General features: G+C 39.5%; 1 pseudogene; it reads left to right on the top strand.

Moving 5' to 3' along the window:
• Positions 1 to 5,391: 5,391 nt before the first annotated feature.
• Positions 5,392 to 5,543, top strand: LOC115577888 (uncharacterized; annotated as a pseudogene).
• The last annotated feature ends 18,466 nt before the right edge of the window (positions 5,544 to 24,009 follow it).

Genomic DNA, 24,009 nt, shown 5'->3' with positions numbered 1-24,009 from the left:
AATCATTTGGTAAAGCTGAGCTAGTGATTACACTTCATCTAAATGATCGATGTTTAGAAAAAGCAAAGATGTTTATTTCAGATCTTCTTTTACATCCGCTTTATACAATGCAACAACGTGGTCATAGTTCTTCCGGTTTGCAAAGTACGGTCGTGAATTGGGTCTTAAAAAGATATTTCTGATAAATATATAAAATATCTAGTATAGCCGAACTAGTAATTACACTGCATCTGGACGATCTATATTTAAAAAAAAAAAAATACAAACCACACACACAGACACACACCGTGTAACATTTGAATAAATGTTGGCATTGTTTTATGCCAGGCATGAGTTTGGGCAGCCCATCAAGCGGCACTGAGGTCCTGGGGGTGTGTCCGCGGGAATGGTTTTTCAGGTGCTGAGTGCTGTGTGCGTTGCGTGTGCTGATGGTTAGCAAGAATAAAGAACCATGGCTCAAGACCTAGTCTATTTATTTTACAGCACAACTGCGACACACCGTTCATTTAACCGACTATCCTCTGACCCACTGTGGCCAGAACTCTGGAATACTAACGGGAAATTGGCCTTCAGGATGAATGAATGAATGAATGAATGAATGAAACGTCTAGTGTAAACTCTGATACACACACATTCCCGGCATATTGTTCATTATTATTATTTTCATATTGTTGCTTCAGTTTGGTTCAACTTCCGGACCTTGATTTGCACAATAAAATGTTGTTGACATGATTGCTTTTGCACTATGTTATGGTATCATGTTGTTTTGTTACCTGTAACGTAGTATTGCACAATGTGCTTTGGTAGTACTGTTTCAATATGGTCATCTCTCTTTGACTTGAATGGCAGCTGTAGGAGCGTACGGAGTCTATTTTGTCTAGATCATCAATACTACTCACTTAGCAGTTGCTTAGCAACTAAAGTAAACATAACAGTCAAGTCGAAATAATTTTTGTGTTCTAAATATTTGGGTCTGAGACAAAGAAATCATCCAAAACATTAACATCAATTAAGTTATATTCTTTATTTGTTTAACTGGGGATTAATATGGAGTGGGTGTGGCACAGATGACCTTTTTAGTTCCTGTCAATGTTTTCCTTTTTTCTGTTTGCTTTTTTGACTTATATAACTGTAGCTACAGGCTACAGTAATGTTTAATTACTGTTATTATATATATATATATGTATATAAACACGTTTTTGATGTACAGTGCAAGCGACAAGAGGTGACGTCATTCACTGTGTCTCGTTCGCGTTATTTAGTACTCAGACTGTCCTTGCGCGGGTAGCTAGAAGAAGAGAAGGAAGAATCAGGTAAGAAAGACAGTCAATGTTTTGAGTGTGTACTTACAAATGTAAACTATAAAACAATATATATGTATGTTTAGAGATGCAGCAATTACTTTTTTGCTACTTTTGTGCTACATACATAGCTATAGCTAATGCATGGTATTTTATGCACATTATGCTAGTTAATAGATTACTGGTATGCACTATCTAGCTTGCTAGCTAAATTTAGACAGCCCTTTGCACTGAGTTGTAACTTAGTTATTTTTATGTGTCACTCTGATTTGCTTTTCCATTCACCTTACTCTCTAAGAAATGACCAAGCCCAAAACCAGAAGCTGCCCCAACTGTGGAGCAAGCAACAATGCCAGCCGGAAAACCTGCATGAGCTGCTATGCTTGCCTCAAAAAAGAAAATCTTTTAAGGAAAAAGAAAAGGCAGTGAGGACAGGCGACTGGGTGAGAACACCCTGAAACATAGGAATGGGGCCAGAGTTGTGGCCTCAGCCCATGTGACTGTAAGTACTTCATCAAATTTTCTTTTAATTCATTATGAGTGGCTGTAGGTTGTCAGGTGCAGTGTAGATCCACTGAAAATGTTCAATATAATTGAATTTGATGTGTGTGCAGTTGTTAAAATTGCATCAGATTTGCAGTCCATAGTATTCGCATAACATAATGCCGCCACACACATATGAACCACCCCTAACCTTAAATTTAGCTAATGATTCAAAATGTGTTGCCTAATTTGTGACATTCGGGCTTGGTCCATATAGCATTTTTTTCTGAACAATAGCATCTTTTTTCAGTTTTTACCAATGAGGAGAGAGCCAGGCCAAGTGACTTCAGGTGCATCTGAAATTAGTGGTGATACACTAGCTACAGTGTAAGCTGCCAACAGCAATTACAGTAGTGTATCATGATCCAGAGTGTGGTCCCAGATGAACATCTTTTATGCTGGAACACAGAAGAAAAAAGTTTCAAACAGTAGTACGTTAAAACAGGGTGTCATTCTTTTTCAGCAACAGTGTGCTTTATGAATCAGAAGGACACCCATTCCCTCAAACTCCAGTCATCAGAGGAATAATTGCTAAATACTATGACCAGTGTAATGCAAACACTTGTATATCATTAATTACTAAACTCTGTGACCATGTATGAGGTGGGATACATTAGAATTCTGAATAAAATAGTGTTTGTCTGAAATAATCATATAATCAATCAATTTATCTCCTTTATATTTCTACTTCTATTATTATAGTAACTATTTAATGGAAAAGGTGATGCGTTCATGCTGTGACACTCTGAACCATCCTGAACCATCCAGACATTTCCTGAGATGAAGATTTCTTTTTGTTGAGCTGTTGCACATGATAATGTTCAACTGTGATTAGCACAGCTGTTTCAGAGCTATGAGACCAGTGATGTGACTGGCTGGAAGAGTATTTAATAATCACCACATGCCGACCTATATTAATCCTCATCCAATTCTTTTGCACATTGAGTTGCTGGTAAGCATGAAGATGCCATGCCATGCACCAGTCCATGTGCCAGACCCCCTTATACTTGTTATTTAATATGCAAATTTGAACTGAACAAATTTGCCTGGACAAAGTGTATGTGTGATAAAGCTTTTTGTTCTTTCAGCAAAATAGGTTTTTGTGGGCAGGACATCACCCTGGTAACTACAAAGAAATGGAGGGAAAACTTGTTCTGCGAGTGTCCTGAGCTTAATTGATATTTCAGACAGAAACTATTATAGCATTTGTGTCTCTCAACGCACAACTGCTTCATCCCAGTGCTCCACAGAACCCTGTGCACACTTTTCTGGTAGAAAAAAATGCCATTTGGACACACACTTACAGGTCATTTCTCAAGAAACCCTTGAAGAAAATTGTAGACATTAGCAAACACTGGTGTAGACATAACATTCAAATAAAGTGAAAAAATGTAACATGTCAGTTTGCAATAGTAGCCATGTTAACATTTTGTGTAATTTATTGTGTACATTTCAGGTGAGCAAGCTTGCTGCCTTGGGGTACAACCCAATTTTATTCATTGGGAAGAAGAAGCAGGGGGTGAGCTCAGTCACTGCTGAGGTGATAACCCACATGTGCCCTGGAGGGGACGGGCCCGCAAAGCCATTTCTTGAAAAAATGAGTAGGGCATATGAGTACCTTGTGAAAAGTAAGGCAAACATCTGTTATTATTATCTGATTTATGCTTTGGGATGTGCTGTCATTGTGACTGATATGCTGACATATTTTATTTCAGATTCTCAAACATCTCAGTCTCCAGAGGATTCCAGCCACACAACTCCACTGCCCACAACCTCCCAACCCTTTTCATCTCCTCATTCCCCAGACCCCTCCACCTTTCTCCCTCCATCTGTTTCACATCCCCAAATAGACTCTGAGGAGGAGACTTATACCTTGACCCTGATCCCTGTCGAGGCTCCATCGTCCTCTCAGGAAAATATGAATGAAAGTAAGTATTAGCATAAATCACGTTTTGCCATATTTTAAGTAATGTGTCTAACGTCATCCACCTCTCTCACAGGTGTGTCTGCACCGTGCTCCCCCTCTCCCGGACCTACTATCCCTCTGACCAGTGGCACAGGTGAAGGGAGGAAACTGAAGAGGAAGACGGGTATGTTTTGTTTTTGTGGTACAGACTACTCTTCAAATTAAATGTGCAATGCCACTCCTTGATTGCAGCATGATATTATTTTGACATGTGCATGTAGGCATGTAGACACAATGAACCAGATACATTCAAAGAGCGATGCAAACAAAAGACTCTTTGTGAACAGATTATTTTCTTCTGTTCCTTCTTATTATCAGTAACAATAAAAATATAAAGGGTTACTCACTAACTTGTCATTATCTACATGTATAAAAGAAATTATTCATGAGATAAAACAAAAAACTCATTTGAACACAAATAGAACAAGATACAGCTCAACTCTACTCTTGTGTTCTCACTTTTAGCTCCTCTAATTGTTTTTCCACTTTGGATAGTACTCCCTCAATGTAGGCAGAAGCCTCTTTCACACTGCCATTTGCATGCGGGGATCCTGCACCAATTCTCCACACCCTACTCTGTGTGAAAGTTTCAGATCCAGAGAGGAGGGAAATTTGGCTCCGGCTTTGATCCGCCTCTGGAGGTAGTATCAGGGCCACATTAGTGTTGAGCCCTCCCAGTGTGAATGGATAATCCGGAGGCGCGGAGCGAGGGCGTGTCGGTCTGACAGTCTGATAACTGCACAGGTCCTTCACTCAACTAAATACAGAGAAATGTCCCACAAAGCAACGTTACAGGACAGAACAAAAGTAACGTAGTAACTGTAACTGTCTCTGGTAACTTATATGAGGAAAACAAATACCACAGCTGTACGTGGAGAAGCATCTGTCCTCCCTCCTGTCCTCCCACCTGTCCTACCGGACTCTCCGGACCGAGACTTCAGTGAACTTACCCCCAGAAAACAGCCTCCGTCCCCACGAGTGAGGGAGTCAGACAGCATTGTTACTGATGGTGATAATGTGTAATTATGTAATTTAGTCACTTTCCAGGATGTTTGGTGGGTCAGGATCTCGATCACTACACATTACAACAGCATCTATATGATTATAAACTGTCTGCGGGTTTAAATAGACAAGGGGAACACCTGGGAAACACCTACGTCATCAACATGACGTGTACCGTCACGCCTCTTTAGGAGCCGCAGCGCTGCTTTATGTGTGAATTACACACGTGAAGGCGGAGATGCTTCGCTCTGTGTGAATCACCATCGGCGGAGAATTGCTGAACCACCGCTCCGAAGATAATGCGGAGAGGCTGTTTAAAGAACGGCTAGAGGTGATTCAGATTTAGTTCTAATGAAGTTAGAAACAACAGATAGTTTTGCTTTGGTCTTGAGAAGCTGCAGCCTTTATTTACTGACAAACTCGAAGCTATACTGTACATTTACAGCCACATTGACAACTTCACTCCTCCACTCATTTGCCTGTCTCTCTCTCACACCACCTTTTAGCATCAGCTCAGCTCGCTTGGAAAAAAATTAAAGAACAGTAAGTATCTTCTACTTACTGTTCTTTGATTTTTTTTTCCATTGATGATAGAAGGTCATAGGTGGTTCACCCAGGGTGAGGCTCGGCCATTGCACTCTGACTCTGCTGACCCCTGTGAATTCCCCAAATGTGGGAAACTCGACTGCAAGATTTCTGGTAGTGGGGGACTGCTTTTTTTTGGTTCTTCTTGAATTTCCCTCCGAATCAATTGAGTTTAATTAATTTAATTCAATCTATATATTTATCGAATCTAGCCATACCATGCAGTGGAAATGCAACTCTATTCACCTGGGGGATGTCGAAGTCTGTTTCTTAATTTCATCTCCTTCTTCTTTCTTCTTCTTTTCTATTTTTTGCATCATTTTAGGCTGCCGAAAATGTTCTAAACAGAAAATATTTCAATATAATGAAATAAAAGAAAAACGAGTAAAGGAGGTAAGACATTGTAATTGAGTTACAGTTCATTTAACAGTTCATTTACCAGTGGTTGCTGAAATGGCTAACACTTCTTTTTGTCTGTGTTCGTGTGTGTGTGTGCGCAGGGAAGAGAAGAGGTAAAGGTGAGCTGGCTGCCTTGTTCCTCATGGTAAGAGCTCGGAACTTTAATCCACATTCACTGATTTTAAAGCTGTTAGCTTTTTTACAGTATGCTTTATAAATATATGGATTTAGTTCCATACTAGTTCAGTACCAGGCTTCTGAAAAAGTCATTTGTTGTTTTATGGTACCCCAATGATGTAAAATAATATTGTAGTATATGCAATGATCTTACACCTGTTTGCATGTGTGGTCTTTTTTTCAGTGGCAAAACTTGGGAGGAAACCTGGGAGCCTGCCAGCAACTTCCACTAGTTTAAATCTCTTTGTGTGTCTTTAAGACACCTGTATTTTGAATGTTGTTCTTTTCTCATGTTTACAGTCAGGTAACTCAATATGCATGAGTAAAAATAAAGATTTGAAAGATGTTTTCATTACAGTTTGAATGTTTCCTTCACACAAACAGTCTCCTTTAATGTTTTAATTATGCCATGTGTGTGTGTGTGTGTGTGTGTGTGTGTGTGTCATATATACCATAAGCAATGAAAAAATAAATCTGGGTTGTGTAAAAACATTAGTATGTACAGAATGTAGGAGGATGTATGCAGGAGTATATGCAGTCAGGTGAGTGAAAAGACTAAAAAAGACTAAAAAAAAAAGACTAAAGAATAAATATGTTGATGTAGCATCAACTCAAATTACACCACCGTTGCAGTTAGTGTCCGTGACGTGGCACGTTAATTAAACTTGATTTCAACATTAGACTATTTCTCGAATTGTTGACTTATGCTGTAGGCAGCCACTTCACTTTTGGGAAGCTGTCTTATCGTCCACAAAGATTTTCTGACATAAAAAATCATTACAATCTGCCCCAATTATATGAAACGTTGCTACGTTATATGAAACGTTAGACACTTTCTGTTTCCCAAAGGTGCGTGATCTCCTCGCTCCCGATCTCCAAACCTCATTTAAGTGGTGTGAACGTTATATAGATGAATGAAAGCAGAGTGGGTTGTACCAGAGACGAGTTCAAAAACTGATTTAAGTTTTAGTTCAGTTCTTAGTGATCATATTTGGTGAAACAGACCGACAATTCAGCACCATAGACAGTTCAGCACTGTCAAATCTCTCAAGTTTCTTCTCTCTGCTTGATTTGTCTGAAAAACATAGTTTCATAGCCCGAATGTTAAAAAGATTTGTGTCTTGTGAAAAGCGAGTCCAATAATTATTTATGTGACTGATGGAAAAAAAAGTCATAATCTGAGCTCACGTTCACTTCTCCCATAGAATCAACACAATCAGGACCTGCTACAGGTCTCCTAAAGGGGAGTTTAGTGAGGTTAAATATTAATATAAACATATTAATATGAATATTAACATATTCATATTACTATTAACATATTCATATTTCATATTTAATTATATAGTTTAACGGCACTTGCAGTGGCTAAACCACCGTGTCACAGATACAGGAAATGACTCCAACGACTCTCGTCCAAGGAATAAAAATTAAACACATTTATTGAAGCATGATTGCGCTTGTAAAATCACGTGATTTAAAGAATAAAATATGCATTCATCGATACAGAATATTAATTTATAATACGCTTGCGTTTCTCTTCTGGCTTTATTTTGAAATTGTAACCGGACGTTACTTATTTATTCCCCCAGTTTAGTCCAGCCGGTCGCTGGAAATGTGTTGTTGCTAACTTGACAGTGCCGAGTCTAATTGTGCAACTAACTAACTTTATGATTTTTTATCCTAATAATGTTGGAACATGACTTGTATTTATTAAATATGAAGAAACCACTAGAGTCTTTAGTGGTAGTATTACTCTTGCTCATAAAATCTGAAACGCTTTATTTTGAAAGTGTAACCGGAGGTTGCATATTTATTTTCCTAATTCAGTCCACCCGGACGTGGGTACATGCGTTGTTGCTAACTTGACAGTGCCACGGTCTCATATCGAACATCCCTCGCGTCCAAAAGTGACGCTAGAAGGGTACCTACAGCGTCACTTTTTGAAGCGTAGGGCCACTGACCAAGCTGCAGTTTTTGACGCGTTGGGAATGAGAACGTGTTGCTGCAGCAGGAGCAGAAACGAAGACAAAAATGTCCCCATAAGGAATGAATGGGAGAATGCCCCCCCAAACTCCTGCGATTCTTGAGAAAACTATCATAGGTATCGCCAAAACATGCTATATGGTGAGTAACAGGAGACATTGCTTAACGCACTCATGTCATTTATATTTCTGTAAAGTGCATAATGAGGACACAGGAGCGAGAGACAAAACATGTACCATCTGCGATCCTCCAGAAATTTCGGCTCAAAATTAACATTGCGGCTTATGGGGAACATTCAGGAGTGCTTGTCGCTCTCAGGCTTCTAAATCCAAAACCGTAAGTCCTACAACTGAAATGAGACCATCAGCTGGAACCCAACAAGATTTCCTACATTTATATGCCTATATTGTCTATGTCAAGTACAAGATGTGGGATCCAAATCAAGCTGAAGAAAAAAAAAAATCCCGTTTTCGGAGCTGTACACACCCATTATAAACTCAGAAGACGGGCTTAAAATCCTTAAAACTAAAACTGCGACCATTTCAAAACCGTACAAGATTTTTAAAAACTGAATACAAGGTCAATAGTTCAAGGTTTTGTGATTCATTTAAAGTTTGAATGGTGTCTCTCGCTCAACGTATGAGGAACAAGAAGAGGTTGAAAGTCGATGAGTTTTGAAGAGAATTTGAAGATTTTCCCATCTGCTGCAATGTTAAATTATTTTTGGGAAAAGCTGAATAGCTGAAAAAGTTGAAACGTTGAAAAGTTGAAAAGAAGAGGGTTGAAAGAGCTGAAAAAGCTGAACATTTGAATATTTGAATGGTTTGAATAGCTGAAGGTATGCTGAAGTTATAGCAGAATGAAATTTGAAAAAATCCCTATAAGGATGAATGGGGAAAATTTTGCATTAAAAGCTTAATATTTCCAAAAGTATAAAAGATTGAAACGAGAAAAATACACGCCATCATGTCCTTAAAAAGCTGAACATTTTGATATTTGAATGGTTTGAATAGCTCAAGGTTTGAAGGAGGAGAAGAGTGCTGAAAAACGTACGGAAGCAGGAATAATAATAAACCCCAGAAGAACAATAGTGCGAATGCTGAGTCAGCATTCACACTAATAAATTCCATGAGGACAATAGTGTGAATGCTTGCAGGATTCACACTAATAATAACTTTAACTAGACAATTCCCCGCCGGGAAATCGCGAGAGTGGGCTGTGCGCTTTGCCCCGTGACGAAAAAGCAAACATGGCATCAGCAAAGTTTCCTCACCATCAAGCGGGAAAGGCCTTAAGGAACACACAGATCAAGTTTTGTGGTCCTAGCTTCAGAAATGTGGAAATGGCAGCGAGTTAAAAAAGGGTGCAGCTTTGAGATTCCTCCTCCCGATTTACATTGGAGTAAATGGAGCATTTGAGAGCTACTCTTGTTGGTTAGCGGTCGATAATTCAAAAACAGTAAATCCTACCGATAAAGTAGACACACTGGGAGAAAGAAGACAAGTGTGGCTACAACTCTGGAAAATATCACTGTTTTTGAGCCTAATTTGTGGCCAGGATTGTCATGGAAAGAGAAAATTTCTGAGCAAATTTTTGGATCCCTCTCACTCTGTCAGTTGGCCCTCTCCACTCTGCTGCACGAACATTCCGCCATACACATACGCAGATTTGCGACTGTTTTGACCTCGCCCCATTCATTCCTTATGGGAAATACTACACTAATAAATTCCGGAAGAACAATAGTGTATTAGTGTGAATGCTGCAGGCATTCACACTAATAACACTGAATGCTGCAAGCATTCACACTAATAAACGAGAAGAACAATAGTGTGAATGCTTGCAGCATTCACACTAATACACTTCGGAATAACAATAGTGTGAAAGCATTCACACTAATAAAGAATTTTTTAAGGCAAAGAACATATGTTGTGAATGCCTTCTACATTCACAACCAATTACTTTAAATGATAAATATACTATATTTTATACTACACAGTATTATATTATAACAGTTTATTCCTCAAAACAAAGAATTACTATGACACAATAAATATACAACACAAGTAAAAATAACATTAACTTCATCAAATGTACAGGATTTTATCAACATCTGAATGCACTTTATTACCAAAAGCTTGGTAAGAAGATTACTAAAATGCTTCCTTTTCCATTTAATCAAGGCAGGTTGTAAAAGTGTATGATACATTGAAGTATGATATTTTTCTAACTACATAAAAAAACATCACATTATCAGACAAACAAACACAAGGAGAAATGTGTTTTTCGGTGGACAGAGGGAGTATTAAATACTAGTCACAAACAAACAAGTAGATAGATAAGAAATACAGCTTTCAGCTTGTGTTAATGTTCTTGCATAAAAACAGAAAAACTAAAAAAACAAACAAACACCATTTATTTTTAAATCCCAAAATCATGAGTGTAAAAATCTGACCCCTGTCAAGGCTCTGAGCATGACAGGACAGTTCACGGGAGAGAAAAATGGCTGGGGCGCCGTTTAGCTCGGTTGGTAGAGCGTGCGCCCCACGTGCTGAGGCTCTGCAGTGGACCTCGGTTCGACTCCCTGCCTGGCTCTCTTTGCTGCGTGTCACTCCCCCTCTCTCTCTCCTTGTTTCCTGTCATATCTTCAGCTGACCTATCAATAAGGCCAAAAAAATATATTAGAAAACAAAGAAAAATGGTTACTGTTCGCGCCGCGACACAACAAAGGCCAAGGCTTGCGCAGTTAGAATCTAGCTTGGCCTAATCTTTTAGCTTTTGACTCAGAGTTCTTATATACAAACAGGTCGACCATAAACAATCAGTCTTCCCAAAATCACGAGACACTTATGTCTAGCTTCAGTAATCTCACTTTTGTTAACGGTGTACAGATGTTAGCACAGTTAACGCAGTTAGAAATCTGACCCCTGTTAAGGATCTATGCATGACAGGACAGTTCACGGGAGAGAAAAACGGCTGGGGCGCCGTTTAGCTCGGTTGGTAGAGCGTGCGCCCCATGTGCTGAGGCTCTGCAGCAGACCTGGGTTCGACTCTCAGCCTGGGTCCCTTTGCTGCGTGTCACTCCCCCTCTCTCTCTCCTTGTTTCCTGTCATATCTTCAGCTGACCTATCAATAAAGCCATAAAAAGGCCAAAAAAATATATTAGAAAAGAAAAATGGTTACTGTTCGCGCCACGACAGAACAAAGGCCAAGGCTTGCGCAGCTAGAATCTAGCTTGGCCTAATGTTTTAGCTTTTGACTCAGAGTTCTTATATACAAACAGGTCGACCATAAACAATCAGTCTTCCCAAAATCACGAGACGCTTATGTCTAGCTTCAGTAATCTCACTTTTTTAACGGTGTACAGATGTTAGCACAGTTAACGCAGTTAGAAATCTGACCCCTGTTAAGGATCTATGCATGACAGGACAGTTCATGGGAGAGAAAAATGGCTACCGTTCGCGTCGCGACAGAACAAAGGCCAAGGCTTGCGCAGTTAGAATCTAGCTTGGCCTAATGTTTTAGCTTTTGACTCAGAGTTCTTATATACAAAACAGGTCGACCATAAACAATCAGTCTTCCCAAAATCACGAGACAGTAATGTCTGGCTTCAATAATCTCACTTTTGTTAAAGGTGTACGGATGTTAGCACAGATAGCTTTTCGCTCCAGTTAATGTTTCTCTATAGAAAAAGCTAAGTCACCGCTGTTGGTTTAGAGCGCGGCCTGTATACCAGAGCCGAGTAGCGCCGTTAGCTCGTCTAAATAATGTTGTATTGAAAAAGACTGACGAAGCCCCGTTACTGTTAGCTAGACAGTAGGGATGCAACGGTACTCGGTAAAATACCGAACCGTTCGGTACGACCTGCACGGGACAATATCGTCGCTGTCGGGCGGAAACCTCCTATGTCCAAATTTGGCCAATTTCATTTTTTTTCACAAATCCATACTATTGGTCATTCTTCTGGTCAGTCTGTTATTTTATAAATTATTAACCAATCTAAAGTGTTGAAAAAAGCGTGAGAGCAAATCTCTTAACTCCATTGGCCACTTTAACTGTCGGAGAAGCCTCGTAACTCCACCCACCTCTTCTTCTACTGTTCTACCACTCTGCGGGAGCCGCTCGGCATTATGTCTTATTTTCTCAAGATGGAAAGTCACAACGATCAGGAAATCCTCGTCGAGCAACACGTCCTTTAAGGTAAATGTCCTCAAAACACTTGTTATTCATGATTCAAGTATGTGTATCACTTATATGCCAAACAGTTTTATCTCGATCTTGAAGTAATGTATCGTTTCTGAGGATGCTATATTTTTCTTTATGCTAGGTCTAGCTTCGGACGGTAGCTAACTTGTTGATTAAAATCATCCATGGTTTTGTTTCTGACGAGGATGATGAATCTATGCACAAACACTGCCTGCCGTTGACTTAGTTAGCTACTGTGCATTAGTTTTGTCGTCATGTTTGGGGAGAGAGCTCATGTGATTTTCGTGGGGCAAAACACTGGAACGGCCAAGACGGTCATTTTGACCGTTTTCAAATTTATATGTGCAACTTTGCCGAATGAAAAAATGCAATAGGCTGTTACATGACTTTTCCTAAAAGTGTCTGTATTTTAATTTAGAATAGTCTCTTTATTAATTACACATATGACATATCTCATTCATGCACGTTTGTGTGTGTATTTTAAAGTTGGTGAAAATGAAGAGGACTCTGATGCAGAGAGTTCGTGCTCAGGTGCTGAGGAAGACGCCCCTCCAAGGAAAAGACTGAGAGAAACACCTGGAAGAAAGTCATCAACACACACAGAGCCTCACAGAAACATGCACACAGACACATAGACAAGTGCTCACCCTGCTCACAAACACAATACTCAGTGATGGGCTTAGTAAAGCAAGCTCAACTATGATTGTATGTGTATAAAATTATTATATCAGTTATTGATGTATTTTAAATATCTACTGCTGTTACTATTAGTAGGTGTATTACTAGGCTTATTATACATGTGCATTGAAGTTTTAATGTTTTAATGTTTTGGGTATCACCATTAAATTATTGTTTTTATTATTGTTTTACTGACTCCTGACTTCTAGACTACGCCTCTCTTGGCACTGTACATGTAAAAAAAAAAGGGCCGTCTACTGTCTACTTTGGTTAACTGTCTGTTTTTTTAGACAATAACGAGTGAAAATAGTTAGGTAAGATACATTTGAGTAGGCCTGATTTGTTAAAAATTGATAGCTGGAATGCTTCGGTGCAGCCACGGAGGTAAGTTTGCGTGCAGATTAATTAATAAGCTCATCGTTTTTTTGTATTGCATCACTCATAGCTCTTAAACCTTTAAAATAGAGTTTAGGGAGATGTATGTAACCACAGTCATTAGCTTTGGTTAACTATTAAAGCCTTTTCTCTTGTCAAAAGGCTCAACACGACCGCCGACTTTTGTTTGCGTGAGGATTACTTTCCGCCTATTAATTTCCGCCTCGTCATTTTATTGTGGTATTGCATCACTCAAAGCTCTTAAACGTTTAAAATAGAGTTTACGAAGATGTATGTAACTACAATCATTAGCTTTGATTAGCTCTTAATGCCTTGTCTCGTCAAAAGGCTCAACGTGACAGCAGACTGTGATGAACACGGCTGGCAGCAGCAACGTCTGTGTCCGTACCATTCATATCAATGACAGCGTAACCTCCTATCTCCCTGCTCCAAAATCATAAACCTCGTATCTCCGATTAAACATGATTTGGGGGAAATGTTGTGTTAATGTTGGTACATAACAGTATATGATAGCAATATAAGGTAGAATACCAACTTTAACAATATAATGTTTAATAACTCAAAAAATATACCGTTTTTTTAATTTCCTGAAAAATAGTGGTTTTGGAGATAAGAGGATTCCACCCGACAGCGACGATATGCTTTTATGTCCCGCGGGATTTATGTTCTAATAATTTTGCATTGGGCTTTACTGTTACACAGGCGTGTGTGTGAGCGTGTGTGCCTTTAAGGCAGCAGGCCCGCCCCCGCAAGTCAATGTCCAATCGCCTCCGCTCACTCACAGTGACCAACCTATCACACTTTGGCCGGTTGGCTGCAGCTCATAGAAGCAGGAAATGAAAGAAAACAAGCAGGCATGGCTAGCGGTAGCGGAGAAGTTGAGAGAGAACAGTTTGAAGAAGCACCAGGTTTATTCAAATCATCGGTGTGGGAGCATTTTGGTTTTGCTGTTGAATACACCGACAAGGGAGTGAAAACAGTTAACAGTCTGTAAATGCTGCTTGAGACATGTCCCATACTCAAACGGAAACACAAGCAATATGGGCAGCGTAACCATCCTGATATTACGCTTTCTGAACACAGGACAGTCAAGCGCCCCGGAAAGGTAACGGCAGCAAAACAACTGTCCATAGAGAATGTTTTTCAACAGACCTACTGTGCCACCTCGGATAAATACAAGAAAATAACCCGAGCAGTGGGAGCGTTTATAGCCAAAGATTTGCAGCCCTTTTCTGTGGTCGAAGATGAGGGTTTTCGCCACTTGGTGAAAACACTCGACCCGCGTTATGTTGTGCCCAGCCATACACATTTCAGCGACGTCATAATTCCCGACCTCTATGACAAAGCTCGCAAAGGCATTGAAAAAGATTTGGCTCAAACACAAAGCCTAGCACTGACTACAGATAGTTGGACCTCGAGATCAACAGAAAGTTACTTGACTGTGACGGTCCACTATATGTTGGATTGGCAAATGAAGAGCGCAGTACTGCAGACACGCCCGTTGTATGAAAGCCATACAAGTGCGCACTTGGCAAAGGAATTAAAAAATGTAGTGACTGATTGGAAGTTGGAGCGGCCAAATACGACCATACCAGTAGCCACAGATAACGCACCAAATATTGTCAATGCAGTCAATGAAACAGACGGACTGGGACCTCAGATAGGCTGTTTTGCTCACACTGTAAACCTGGCAGCCAAGAAGACAGTGTCAATCAACGGGGTGTCACGCCTCCTTGGGAAAGATTGGAAAGTTGTCACCTTTTTCCACGAAAGCACAACAGCCCACAATGCACTGACTGTAAAACAAGAGATGTTAAACCTGCCTAAGCACAAGGTAATCCACGATGTCACCACTCAGTGGAACACAGCACACGACATGTTGGCACGATATGTAGAACAGCAGCCTGCCATCTACTCTGCATTAACAATGGACAAAACACTGAGGAGTCACATAAACAAGGACATGGCAATATTGACTGACGATGAACAAAAAATGGCAGAACAACTGATTTAAGTACTAAAACCACTGAAAACTGTAACAACTCTGATGAGCAGTGAGACCACTCCCACCATATCAGTGATCCTCCCTTTGAAGGAAATGATCCTCAAATCCATGGCACCAGCTGATGAAGACAGTACAGCAATAAAAGAAGCCAAAGAAGCAATTACACGGGACCTGGAAAAAAGGTACACAGACCCTGATCTCCAGAAGTACCTCCAAAAAGCCACAGCCCTGGATCCCAGGTTTAAATCCCTGCCTTCCCTTGATGAACACTTCCTTGTCAGACTCTACAGGGATCTCGCCACATAAATCCAGGAGAATGAACCTCAGGTATTATTTGATTATCATTTTTTTTGTGATTTTATGATTGCATATTTAATTATTACTTTTAAAAATTGTCAATTCATATAAATCATATACATTCCACATTTGTATCTGTCAAAAGCTAGAGATACTCTCCACTGATCATTTAAGTTGAGTTCATTGAAGCAGTGACATGTATGGCTTTTATTACAGTGTACTGTATCTTATACATTTGTAATTGTTCTTGCAGAGTCAAGCAGAGACAATGCCATCCACAGAGGGACAAGAGCCATCCTCCTCCCCTCCAAAGAAGAAAACAGCCATGGCAGAGCTTTTTGGTGATGTTTTCAAAAAACATGAACAAGTGGTCAGGCCCCTTGTCAAGATAATTGAGGATGAAGTTGCTTCATACTGGTCAGCATACTCCATTGATGTTGATGCTGATCCTTTCATGTGGTCGAAGACAAATGAGAGCAAATTCCCCCATGTTGCAAAAGTTGCACAACGTCACCTCTGTGTCCTGGGAACTTCAGTTCCTAGTGAGAGAATTTTCTCCACTGCAAGGGACATTGTAAGTGCAACCCGCTCTCGCCTTGCTGCAGACAATGTTGACAGGCTTATCTTCTTAAAAAAAAAAATCACAATAGCAGAGGAAGAAATAGCTCATGCCAATGTTGGCAAATTGATATTGATACTTTACATCCTGAATGTAGCCTCTTATGTTCATTTAAAATAGGCAAAGCACGAGGTATATCTGAATCTCTGTGAATTTATGTTTCCCCCAATTTGTCATGGATTAAGTGCACTTTTTCTTTTGAAATTGTTTACCTCTCTTTTTATACTACTACTTAGTGTGCACTAGAAGTAAAGTCTAAAATGCACTTTAACAGTGTTTTTTGTTTACATTTTTGTGTGTTTTAATTTTTTATACATATTTTATGCTATGGTGTAATATTAGTAGGCAAGGAAACAAAGGCAAGTCTACAGTACTATTTGAGTTTATTGAAGTGTTGTGCTTGGTAACTAACTGTTTACTTGAAGTATTATGTTATTCAGCACTGGAATTGTTTGGAACTTGTTCTGAGAAGCAAAATAAATGAATCATTTGAGGGAAATGAAATGTCTCTTTATGCACAAAACACATATCGAAACCGTACCGAACCTGTACCGAAACCGTGACACAAAAACTGAGGTACGGACCGTACCGTGAGCCACCTGTACCATTGCACCCCTACTAGACAGACATATTCTATACTTATGGAGCCCTACAGCTTTGCTAGACGGTGTTGGCCCGGAGCTACTGGCTCCGAGTTGCCAAGCTAATGGAAGGCCCGCTAATAACTAACGTTAGCTGTTAGTTTGGCTACTCGGTAATCCGGAGCCAAGTACCGGATTAATAATGCTGAAACAGACCGACCATAAACAATAACATTCATTTTTCCGAAATCATGAGTAATCGTGATCATGGTAGAGATACTAATATCTAGCTTCAATATCCACAAATCCACTTTTATCAAGGATTTCAGTATGCTAATGTCAGATATAACAGGTACTTACCTCAGATGAGGTCAAAGGGTATCGAGCAGAGCCGGACCAGGGGTTTATATCAAGGTCAAAAATAGATGCACACACAACTGTCCAATCAGAGTCATCTTGTGTCGTCTGTCATCTGTATCCGAGGTGATTTGACAAATGAGATGGCTGATAACTGTGCACTTGACACAGGCTCCGGACAATCATACTTTGATGCAGTTCACTATTTATATTTATTTTTATGAATGAATTAGAATGTTATAAATTAAAAAACATAAATGTTAATTAGAACACTTAATTACTAATATTAATTGATTACAATTGAATTATTATTTTATATATATTATTACACAAATATGCTATATATATAATCATTTATTTATTTAATTAATGTATTATAATATAATACACTAATGAAAATGTTATTTTGAATCAATAAATATTGTAAATAATATTAAGTGATTTTCAACACAAATTTGAGCCAGCATTCCAGTTTGTTTTGTTTCAACTTATGGAGTATGAAGAGATGTTTCAGTGAGAATGAATCAAATATTCTGAATCAGACTGAGAAATTAAATTAAATCTCAATATATCGATGATTTGAAACATTTAAATATTTGAATGGTGTTCTTGGCTTGAATGATTGAAAAGATAATCATTAAATATAGTTTAAATGTTGGGAAATATACTGTGTGTGTGGTTGTTTGTATGTGAGTGCATGCTAAAGCAGGAGGATGAATGATTATAATAATAAGAAGAAGAGGCATGAGGAATAACAGCCTATTATTGTTCTTCCTCACGTCTCTTCTTATTAGTGGTGCTGTGCTCCGCACAGCTCACTATGGACCCCTCTATAGCTTTGCTATGTGTCTGCGTTTGTGTGTATGTGTGTGTATTAAACTGACTCATTGATAAATCTGTCACTCTCCCTCCTTATTAGTGGTGCTGTGCTCCGCACAGCCCATGATGGACCCCTATTGCTTTGCTATTGAGGGGCCCCATTCCGTCATCCCATTCATTCCTTATAGGAAAATGTTCGTGTTTTTCCAATCAAGCCACACATTGAATGAATTAAAAGATAATTGTTAAATATAGTTTGTTAGGAAATATCCTGTATGTGTGTGTGTGTGTGTGTGTGCCTGTCTGTCTGTCACTCTCTCTGTTGGCCCAGCGGATCTCGGTTGCTAGGTGACAGTGGGTGAGGGCCCATAGCAACGGCCTGGTCCAGCTGATTTGAGATCCTTATGGAAAATTTATCGCAGTCTTTCGCGACTTACGGCGCGAAAAATTTATATTCTGGAGAGAAAAATAATAGCAGTGCAAGTCTGATCGAGCCGCACATTTAGATGTATTTTTTGTTTGTATGCGCTCAACGGTGCGGGGCGTGAAAAGTGCCAAAAAAAGGACGTAGGAGGAAAAAAATAAGATGAGGTGCGAGCAATAACAATAGTGGGCTGTGCGGAGCCTATGGACACCTATCCACCTTATTCCTGACTACGTGAGTTTACCCATGGTTCATAGCGGTATTCGGTCATGCTCTTCCGGTTGAACTGGCTGACCTTGGTGTTTACGCTAACGTAGCTGTCATGCTCGCTCTAAAAACCGGCTTTTAACACAAAGAAAGCGACAGAATGGATAAAAATCGGAGGTGGATACACAGTACAGATGTTTTAATAAGTCGTGAGGACAGTTCTTACAGTGCCTCACCCATCAGTTCTCACGGAGTGGGCAGATGACATGAAGGATTAGCCCGGCATTAGCCCGACGTTAGCATATGTCGATGTAGCTAACGTCGGGCTAATGCGTATCTTATATTTTCTGAAGGTGTTGACGGCGGAGAATCAGGCAGTTACAAACGCACAGAAGCATACAACTACCTGCACAGTAACAAAATAGGGAAAGTACCGTTGAAGAAACACAGCGAGTTTGTATTTCTGAAGGCAGCAGTAGCGCCCAGTCAGAGTGTCAATCAAGCTAAACATACAGCGTGGATAATGCTGAAGGAAAGTGGAGTCGTGGAGACAGGCGGCTGCTCGGACATTGCCAGGTTAGGGAAGTCATGCAGTCATGCAGCAGCTATACTGTGGAAGATATTCATAAACCCAAATATTTATTTTAGTGTCAAAGCCGCGAGCCGCGCTAGTTCCTCCGTTCCTCCTTCCTCAGCATGGCTTGTAGGGCGCAGGGAACGGACATGTTTGTCTAAGTTGTTGATGTACTACACGAGACATTTCTGAAAAAAACTTCAATTTTCATGAATTGTTGTGGCAACCAACAACGGCACATGTTGTACCTGAGCTCATTTTAAAAACAATTTAGCACTTATGACCTAACGCTAGTTGTTTAGGGCTAGCTTAGCGGCAGCAGTCAGTCATGCAGTTGCAAGGCAACCGGAAACAGAAAACCGTCGGCGGAAGTAGTTATCTGTCATGGCAGCCCCCATAGGCTTCCGAGGAAACAGGTGGATAGCTCTGCTAAAGAGGTGTCCATAGTGGGCTGGCGAGCACAGCCCACTAATAATAAACTCGCTTGCAGCATTCACACTAATTAATATTTTGTCCATAGTGGGCTGTGCTCGCCAGCCCACTAATTAGGAAGAGGCATGAGGAATAACATCGCACAGCCCACTATGGACACCTATAGCTCTGCTATAGAGGTGTCCATAGTGGGCTGGCGAGCACAGCCCACTAATAATAAACTCGCTTGCAGCATTCACACTAATTAATATTTTGTCCATAGTGGGCTGGCGAGCACAGCGCACTAATTAAGAAGAGGCATGAGGAATAACATCGCACAGCCCACTATGGACACCTATAGCTCTGCTATAGAGGTGTCCATAGTGGGCTGGCGAGCACAGCCCACCAATTAGTATTAGAGGAAGACCAAAGAAGATATATGGCACACATGGATAAATGGATAAATATGAGTGTGTGTGTGTGTGTGTGTGTGTGCTTGTGTTTGTGTTTGTGCGTGTGTGTGTGTGTGTTAAATTGTGATGTGTTTTGAGGTCATCCTTCTGTAAAAGCTGTTATTTTGTTGTTATTGTAAGCAGTGATTTTTTCCATAGAGATGTGTTCCAAGAGAACATTGATCCAGTGACTGATGTTTATTGAGTTTTTTTATTTCCAATGTAGAAGAATTGTTTTCTTTGCAACAGTGAAAGAGATAAGCAAGCTGTTCTTGTATTTGTTTGGTATGGTGATTGTTGAAGTGTCTCCTAGTAGGCAGAGCTGTGGGGATGAAGGGATTCTGCAGTCCAGTATGGTGGAGAGATTTTTTGTGACAGAGTTCCAGAAAGAGTGAACCGGTTGGCAAGCCCAGAGTGCATGAAAGTAGTTATCTATTGTTCCTGTTGTGCATTGTGAGCAGATATATGTGGTTGCTAGTCCCATTTTGTGCATTTTATATTGTGTGATATGTGTTCGGTGGATGGTTTTGTATTGGATTAACTGAAGGTTTGTATTGGATGTCATAGAAAATTTATTTTTATTCATATCTGTCCAAAATTCTGATGAGGGAGAGATGTTCAAGTTGGCCTTCCAGTGAGCTATTGGGAGTGTTATTGAATCATCTGATGCTAATATTAGTTTGGAGGTGAGTTTGTTTAAATTCTTAAACAGAATTATGTTGTCAATTATTTCGGGGAGTTCAAGTTGGTTGTCATTTATATTAATTTTTGTTTTGATTATGGATTTAAGTTGTGAGTAATTTAAAAACTGATGTCTGTCAACCCCGTAGTTCTCTATGAGGTCCTTGAAATCTATAAGCTGATTATTATTAAAAAGATGGCGGAGATGTGTGATACCTTTTTGTCCCCATGTGTGATAGTGAAGAGGATTGTTGAGGAGTTGAAAATCAGGGTTGTGCCATATTGGTGTGTATTTACATGGTGCTGGAGTGGATTTGAAGATCTTGATGACTTTCCACCAGGCTGTCAGAGTTGTGGAGATTACTGTGTTTTTGAAGCAGGGGTGTCGTTTGATGGTTGTATTTAGAAACGGCAGATCTGAGAGTGCGATGTTTTGGCAATAGTGTTGTTCTAGGTCTGACCATGAGGTATTGTGGTTGGTTTGGTGGATCCATTTTGCAATATATTGTGTTTGATTTGCGAGGTAGTTAAAGTAAAAGTTTGGTGCATCCAGTCCGCCTTGGGATTTGTCTTTTTGTAAAGTGGATAGTTTAATTTTTGCTTTTTTATTTTTCCAGTAGAAATGAGTGGTGATAGAGTCGATAGATTTGAACCGATTGACTGTCGGTTTGATGGGTAGCATTGAGAAGAAGTAATTGATGTGGGGGGAGTATTTTCATTTTGACTGTTGCTATTCGTCCTAATAGAGATAGTGATAGATTCATCCAGCGCTAGAGATCATCTTCTATCGTTTTTAATAATGGATTGTAGTTGAGATGAAACAACTCTGACAGCCTGGGGGAAATGTCAATACCTAAATATGTAATATTCCCAGTGTGAAGAGGAAGTAATAAGTTTGGTTCTGCAGAATCCCAAGCATCTTCTGATAATGGTAGTATATTGGATTTTTCCCAGTTTATTGTGTAGTTGGAGATTTTTGAAAATATGTTAATAAGATTAAAGGTTCCTGTGAGTAACGGTAATGGGTCCTGAAAGTACAATAAAACATCATCTGCATAAAGGCTTATTTTATGTTGGTGGTTTGTGGTATCAACTCCTTTGATGATATTGTTTTGACGTATAGCGGCAGCAAGTGGTTCTATGGAGAAGCTGTGTGACGTGATCCCGTTTGTGGTGACAGTAGCTTTTGGTGAGGTGTATAGTGTTTAAATCCAATGGATAAATGACTCCCCAAAACCAAATCTATGTAATGTGTGTGATAAAAAAAAAAAGTACAGTTTACTTGCTCGAATGCTTTTTCTGCGTCTAGTGAAATGATTATTGTTTTGGTTTGAGTTTGTTGTGCAAGATTGATGATGTTGAATAATCTTCGTAAATTGTCAGAGCCATGCCTGGTTGGGGTGTATTAGGGTGCAGATAACTGTTTCTAACCTGATAGCTATAGGTGATAATTTTTAAGTCTGTGTTTATAAGTGATAACGGACGGTAGCTAGAAGGTTGTGTTGGGTCTTTATTGGGTTTGAGTAGAACTGATATAACAGATGTGTTCATATGTGGGGGAATTTGTGATGTTTTTTGAATTCCTAATGTTAGTTTGTAAAAAAGGGGGGATAATATATACCAAAAGTGTTTATAGAATTCGGGGGGAAAGCCATCTGGGCTGGGTGATTTATTGTTGGGCATCTGAAGTAGGGCTTTGTGAAGTTCGTCTGAGGTTAATGGCTTGTCAAGTGTTTCTGCATCTTGTTTGGGTATTTTGGGTAAGTCCAGGTTATTAAAGAATGATTGTATCTCTAATGGGTCGGGGTCTGTATTTGAAGAATATAAGTTAGTGTAAAAAGTTTTAAAGATGTTATTTATTTCTTGTGGGTTTTGGGTAGTTTCACCTGCTGAGCTTTTTATATTTGAAATTATTGCTTTCTCTTTTTTACGTTGTAGTTGGCTAGCTAAATATTTGCTTGGTTTATTGCCGTTTTCGAAGTTGTCGTATTTGAGTTGTATCAAAAATTGTTTTTGTTTGCTTATAATTTCATCTAATTGGAATTTAGTATCATGTAGCTCCTTTTTTATTCGTTCGTTGTGGATGTTTGAATAGATATCTGTAAGTTGTTAAATTTATTTGTTCCAGATGTTTTTCTAGTTCCTGTTCTTTATTTTTGTTGTTTGTTGAGTATGATAGTATTTGTCCTCTAATTACTACCTTACCGGTTTCCCATAGTACCGAAGATGAAATTTCCGGGGAGTCGTCCAGTTCCAAGAAGGATGCCCTCTCTCTCTGTATAAGAGCAGTGAAATCGGAGTCTTTGAGTAATGAGGTGTTTAAGCGCCAATGGGAAGAGTATTTTACATCTGATTCAATTTTTATGGAGAGGGATACTGGAGCGTGGTCACTAATTATGACTGGATGTACGGTGGTCTTTGATACCTTACTTAAAAATGTATTACTGATCTGAAAGAAGTCAGGACGGGAGAATGATTGATGTAGTGGAGAAAAATAGGTGTATTCTCTTGATGATGGGTTGCTCAATCTCCAACTGTCGCCAAGGCCAAAATCTGTCATGTATTTTTTTAACAGTTCGGTAGAGTGCCAGGATCGTAAATTGCCTTGTTGAAATCACCACCGATAATGATATCTGTAGATTCTTGTAATGTGGAGAAAAATGTGTTGAAAAAGGATGGATTGTCAGAATTGGGACCATATATGTTGGCAATTGTAATTTTTTTGTTGTAGATGGATGCAGTAATTATGATGTATTGTCCTTCTGGATCAGTTATCGTGGAATGGTGGATTAGAGGGATTCTTTTATTTACTAAAATACAGACACCTCTTTGTCTACTGTTGTAAGTGGCTGAAAAAACTTGATTAAATTGTTGAGATTGGAGCATATCTGATTCAGAGTTAGATAGATGGGTTTCTTGTAGTAAACATATATCTAAGGTGGTTTAAGATTCCTGTCCTCTTGGGCCGGGCACGGATACCGCGCACATTCCATGTTATTAAGTTAAGTGTCTGGGTTATGTTGATGTAGGTGGGATTCTGTCTGATTGGGTCTGTGAGTGTGGCTGGTGTGTGTGTGTGTCTGTGTGTGTCTGTGTTTGTACACCATGTAGTATAGACAAATACAGTAAATACAATGACAAAAGACAGACTTGACATAGAGGTGAAATGTGAGGACATATAGTGAAGGAGTGAGCAAAGGTAAGTAATAGAGAGAGAGAGAGAGATTAATCAAGGGTGAGCAAGAGAGGCGAAGTTCGTTTGTTATTTAAAGGGGGGGTGAGTGTAACTTAGAGTGAGATTTTTATGTATGCATCTTCAGATGGTCGAGTTTGAACAATAAAGCTTAAG

This window comes from Sparus aurata, unplaced genomic scaffold, assembly GCF_900880675.1.
Source record: "Sparus aurata unplaced genomic scaffold, fSpaAur1.1, whole genome shotgun sequence".
In the NCBI taxonomy this organism is placed as follows: domain Eukaryota; kingdom Metazoa; phylum Chordata; class Actinopteri; order Spariformes; family Sparidae; genus Sparus; species Sparus aurata.
Note: the sequence above shows the minus strand (reverse complement) of the source record. Positions and strands in the feature narration are given on the sequence as shown.